Here is a 6,517-nt window from a genome sequence, read left to right as displayed (position 1 = left end):
GTTGTCACAACTTGAGAGGAGGTGTTGCTACTCTATCTAGTATGTCAAAGCTGGAGATGATGCTAAATATTATATAATGCACAGGACAGCCCACCTCGCCTCCTCCCACCCAACAAGGAATTAACTGGCCGAACATATCAATAGTGCCAGTGTTGAGAAACTCTGTATATTGACTCATTAATCTTCTTAACAGCCTTATTAAGTAGATACTGTTATTACTCTCATTTTATAGATAAGGAAAGTGAGACACAGAGAGGTTAACTAACTGGCTCAAGGTCACACAGTTGATAAGCAGCAAGGCTGATATTGAAGACTAAGCATCCTGCCTCCACAATCTGTGCTCTACCACCACACCAGGCTGCCTCTCTCTCTCTCTCATGGTTATGTGCAGATTATCTTTGCTACTTTGAATCTCATAAAAACAAACAAACAAAAAACAGGCTTCGTCTCATTCAATTTTCTGAGTTTTAGATCAGAGCCCAGACAATGTTGGCTTTGTTCTGGGTTGCCCATCCCTTACATGAACATCTTGTTATTCTGTCATCGTGACAATGTCAGATGCAGGGAATTTGCTCATCCCCTAAACTGGTACCAGCTAACAGAGCATCCTTAACCCTGCTCTGGGATACTCATTCTCTTTACCCTCTTCTTCAATACTTCTAGCCTTCTGGCTATTTTAAAGCTAATTTATGTATGCTTCAGAAGATAGGTAAAGAATAATGAAATTCAAATGAATCTGTTTTGTGACAAGTTAGCATCCCTGAAGGTGTGAATACACAGTTTGGAAACTTATGAATAAAATTAAAATTAGCCCATTATCTTGGCAATCTTTATAATAAGACTTCTTAGATTCTTACATTTCTTTTATAAATATATTATTTGACAGTGGCAAAGATTTATGTGAACTTGCATGATAAAGTCACGGTTACCTTCCCCAAAATAAAAGTAGGACTGGGTATTTATGTTATCTCCTTGCATTGCTGTGTGTACACTTACTGAGAAGACACAAGACTTCCAAGCAATACAAGAATTCTGTCACATAAAAGATCTGATGGGAAACATCAAAGTGTAAGTTTCAAAAAAAGCTACTCTGAAGTTTGCAAAACACTTGGCGTCCATCAAGCAATGTGTGGGTGGACAGCTTTGCTCTCAGTAAATCAGAAACAAGGAGTAATAATTAGGCTTCGTTTTACTTTCCGCCACAGTGCTGGATTGCTGGTTCTGTATGTGTGCTGGGAAAGCATCACACATTAACCGTAGCTGCCTAGGTCTTCTGATGCCATGTGACAGAGGGCCTGTGGCCTTAGAGCACCCACAGCGACATGCTGAGACTGAATACTACACCCTTTACTTCACAGTTCTCACTTCCAGGCAAGCATCATTACCAACCCTGGGTCTGTGGACAGAAGGGAGCCAAGAAGAGAGGGGGAAGAGGGGAGCCAAGGAGAGGAAATTAGTCTTCAGCATTTAGGAGAAAAAAGGGAGGAACCAGCAAAGAGGATGGTAGGACAAAAATTAGGATAGTGTTGTCTTTCAAAGGCCAGGGAAAAAAATATGTTGAAGTAGATAAAACAAACACCTGCATCAAATATTGTGTGATAGATTGAGGCTGGGAATTGATCATCAGGTTTGGCAACTTCAAGGCCATGGAGAACACTGAAGATGTGTCCTGGTCTCCATTTCTATTATGGGGAGGATATCTCAGGAACAGAGACTGGGATTCCAAAGGACCTTCTCATTCTCTCTCTTTGCCATTCTGCATGTGATATTAGCCCCCTGCTCCTGGTGACAGAGATGACTGAAATTTAGCAAGAGTTTATTTAATGGAGTCTTGGGGACAGATTCTAGATTGGGGTAAGAAGATGTGGGAAGATGAGGAAGATGGAAGTAGCAATTTTAGACATCACTTTGGAGGATTTTTTTACTATAAAGGGGAGCAAATCAATAGGTAAGAGCTAGAGGAGCACATGGGGTCAAGTGAGGTTTGTTTTGGTTTATTTGGTGGCTTAGATTAGAGAGAATGCAACTTGTTAGTAGGCTGGTAGGTTGACCTAGAGGAGATGAGAAAAAGTAGAGAAAGAGCAGGAGGAGATAGGTATGAGAAAGAGATGAGAGGGAAAAAGAGAGATGGAAGAGAGATGAGGGACAGGTGATAAATGAAAGAAGGAGCGGAAGGTTTGAGAAAGTGAGAAGAAATGAAATTGGGTGCAGCATAGAATGCATAGCCTAGATATGAACAGAGACACAGAACAGTTCACCACTTTTCACCAGAGGTAAAAAGTGTATGGGGAAAAAGGCCTACACATAGACGCATTTCTAACTAATGCTACGGTCTTGTTTCTCAGTCATGGAGTTAGTTCTTCCCATGAATTACGTTGTTTCTGGCCATTTCAGGTAAACAGCTCTCCCTGTTCATCCTGGTCTCCTGACTCTCTTATCCTCAGATCATGGACCCTGTCACCAGGAGCAGTGCTGACATAAGATGCAGGATGGCAGAGAGTGAGTGGGAACTAGACGGCCCTTTCTGCCCGCAAAGCCCTAGACACTGTTACTGAATCCCTCTTCTGTTCTTTGATATCTTCCCCATCACAAAAATGGTCCACAGGCCATGCCTGCAGCTGACAGCTTGGGTAATCTAAGCTGACGACTTGGGAAAATGAATTTTGTTTTTGCTTTCCTTAGAGACTAGGAACTTTGGAGCCAGAGACTTTTGGTGTCTGTTCATATTTTGCTGCAGAGAAAGAAACTGAAAACATGGAATGTTGTCATTGCCAACATTGAAACTTCTACCTAGAGACATAAATCTTCAATTGGATCTGGTCCATTACAAATGATAGAATCACTGAGTCTTTATAAACAGTTATTCTGAGACCAACATTCAAATTCTCCTCTGTGTCATGTATCTCGGCAGAAGGACACGAGTGAGAAGCACCATGGGCCTCCCTCAGAGCAGCAAACAAGATGTCAGAATACCAAGACTTGGATCTGCTGCTCAGTTGTCTAGCTGGAGAAATTCTGTACTTTCAAAACTTCCCTCCCAATATAATTATTATGTACCTTGCATCATTTGGAGTTGAAGGTCTCTATGCATTAGGTAGAAGTGGTATAAACAATTCCATTGTTTAATTTTGAAGATATACACACAGGGAAAGAGCCCTTCCCTCCACTAAGCTCACCCTGTTTTAGAAACTGGTCTTCCAAATCCCAGTGAGGATCCCATGTGGTTGATGGCTGCATTGTTGAATTTATTTGGAAATTTAAAAATGCCCCTTTGGGTGAAAGGATTAACAAATCCTTTGCCAAGTACATTTTTAAAACTTCAATTTATTTTCAAAAAGTTAAATCACTTCTTGTTCCCAGGCAACATTGAATCGAGTTAAAGATACAGATGGTGCCAAATAAGAGAGGCTTTGAGATCCTACCATTGGATCTAATTCAACATACTTGATAAGAATTAAGAAAGTTGTTCTGCACTGAGGAGTCTGTGGGCCACTCTGATATCTGAGGAAGTCAGCATTGGCCGCACAGAATAAAAATCCAGGGTACTGAGCCCGTGCCATAAAGAGCTTCATAAAACTCACAAGCTAAAATATCAAAATGAAGTAACATTTTTTAAAAAGGTGACTTGTAAATTGACAAGTAGAGAGACGCAGAAGTACACAGTGGAAAGACTACTGGGCTGGGATTAGAGGACTTATTTATGTCCAGCTGCACAACTTTCAGCTGTTTGACAGAAAATTATGCTCTTTCTCTCTGAGCGTCAGTGGCCTTACTTCTAAACTGGGGATAATGATATTGTGTCTGTCCACCATATCCTTGCATTTCTTCATTCATGCAACAAAGGCTTGTGTTCTACCCTGTGCTCCTATTACAGTGGAACAGAGTGGCCAACAGGTGACACTTTGGAGAGCCACACATCCTGTTGTAAGATATTGGGCAGGTTACTCTGCCCTTTTGCCTGCCTTGTAGGACTCTTTGGACAGTTGTAAATCAACTCATTTGAAATGGTTAGAGCAGTGCCTGGTAAATAGTGAGTGCTGGATGTTTGTTGCATCATCAATCCTGGCCCTCCACTAGATAGGCAGAATCATAGGAAATAAGACAGATTCGGCCCTTGCTCTTATACAGTTTGTTGTAGACCTGCTGCACACACAGGAAATGTCATATGCTTGCTTTAAGGATCAGGCAGGATAATAAATGAGGAAAAAAGCTTTATAAGTTAAATTCTTTATAAATACAAGGCATTATTATTACTTGAATTCCCCACACTCCCAAGGAAGAAAAATGACTTTAATGATGTGCATTAAACTAAATAATGCAGAATTTAATTAGTTTAAACTGTGGGATTCTGTATAAAAGACTTTTAGGTGGGCTGCAACATTGCTTTTAAGAAATAATGAGTCCGTTTTAGGGTACTAAATGAGTTCCTAATGCCTTAAAGAATGAATGTGCCCCCCTGAAGAGCCCTCCTCAGGACTAACTTGGCACTAGGGCAAAGAGAGCTCCTTGTTATCCAGACAGCTATTCGTCCTTCCCATAAACCATCATGGGCTGTACATGAATGGCTAGCATCTTGTTTGTTAGTTCCGCTCTACTTTTTAATAGGCTTAACCCTTTCAGTGTTGAATTTCTTTACAGAATTTGGGGTTTTTCTAGTGCCCTCTTTTATAGAAATTTAAGTTACCCAGACTGGCACAAGAAATAATTTTTTTAATATAAATGGATTCAAACATTGGTACAGTGCATGTCAATTACTAGCCTGACAGCTGAACTCTTGGAGATCTGGACAATTTAAATATTAGTGTAGACTTTCAGTAGCAGTTTGTGAGTTATATCCAAGACAATCAAAAGGAAATGGATGCATTCCAAATAGCTGGCATTTGATAATCTGCACTCCATGGAATGTCCAACAGAGATATTTCCAAGGAAAGGGGACATCTGCAATGTTTGACATAACATCTTGTCAGCCATGTGGCTGCTTCTCCATTTCTAGAAAAAGGTGAGTCTAATTTCATGAAAATTCCTATCCACTTAGCTGTCTCTAGATGTAAATGGCATTTGGATTCATGTGTGGTACTGGAATAAAGCAGCCATTTTTCTTTGAAATAAAATCTCTAGCACTTCTAGTATGGTTCACTTTCAGAAAAGGATGGGATTTAAGTTTCATCCTGTTATCTTGAAAGTTGTGCTTGGCAGATGAACACAGGTAAGCAGAAGTACCAGGTCCCTCAGCATAGTGCACAAGATCCCAGAACACCAGGACATGGATCTGCTGCTCATCTGGTTGTCTGGAAAAATTTTGTCCTATCAAAACTTTCCCCCAAATATAGTTACCATGTAACTTACATTATGTAGAGTTGAAGGTCTGTGCACTAAGTGGAAGTGGCATAAACAATTCCATTTTTAATTTCAAAAATATGCATATTATATAATATAAATATATATATTTGGAAAGATGTATTAAACCAATATGACTTTGAAAGATTTCAAATACACAAGTAGTTTTAAAAGTAATAGCAGCAAATACAAACACAAGTTAATTATTGTCCATGTTTAACAGTTACAAGCTTTAGGGAACATTCATTGAATTTTAAATTTCACATTCTTTAATGAGGAATATGCAGTAATGGGATAAATCCCAGGAACTTGCAGATAGGATTAAGTTGACAAGATGTAAAATAGGGATAGTCACAAAGAATACATTCCAAAAAAGAAAAGCCAGTAATTATCTAGCACTATCAAGCCTGTCATATCTCATCTTTCTAGAAAATGGTGAATCAATAATGTTTTTCTAAGGTAAAATTTTAAGAACAAATTTGAAGCATCATGCTTTTGAGTCAGTTGAAACTGGTTCTGTTACTTATTAGTGCTTGATCTTGGACAAATGGTTTAAACAAGGTTCTGGGCTATTCTCTAATGATAGCGTATAGTAATGTCTTCCTTTCAGAACTGAGAGAAAATAATGTAATCATGTAATTTATGAAAAGTACTTGGCTCATAGTAAATACTTTACATATGATATATATGTATTTATATGTGTGTGTATATACATACATATTCCCCCCTTACATATATAGCACTTGAGACCCTGACTCAGCTTTTCAATGGTAAAATCATCTTTGAATCTAAGACAAGTCTGTCAAAGTTTCTCATAGTTTATGTGATCTTCATACAGGCCAGTAAGTCAGTAAAACTCTTGAATTCTCATTTCTGCAAATTATCAGGTTGCTGTAATTGATTATTTCTGTACCTAATTGAGTACTACAATGAAAAAAAAAACAAACAAAAATGTGAATTAGTGTTCAAGTGAAATAAACCACAAACCAACATGGTAGAAAACTGAAGAAGACTTTGAGATGCTAGAACTGGAAGAAAACCAATGAACTTGGGAAGCAGGTTAAATATAAGTACAACAGACAACCTGCCGGGTTTTTATTTAATAGTGATGAGTAGAAGAGAAATGTCTACTCCATTCACAGTATAAACTAAACCTTGCAATAGATAGCAACTAATTTAG

The sequence above is a fragment of the Callithrix jacchus genome, chromosome 3, assembly GCF_049354715.1.
Source record: "Callithrix jacchus isolate 240 chromosome 3, calJac240_pri, whole genome shotgun sequence".
Taxonomy (NCBI): domain Eukaryota; kingdom Metazoa; phylum Chordata; class Mammalia; order Primates; family Cebidae; genus Callithrix; species Callithrix jacchus.
The sequence above is the reverse complement of the archived record's forward strand: the minus strand, read 5'-3'. Positions refer to the sequence as shown.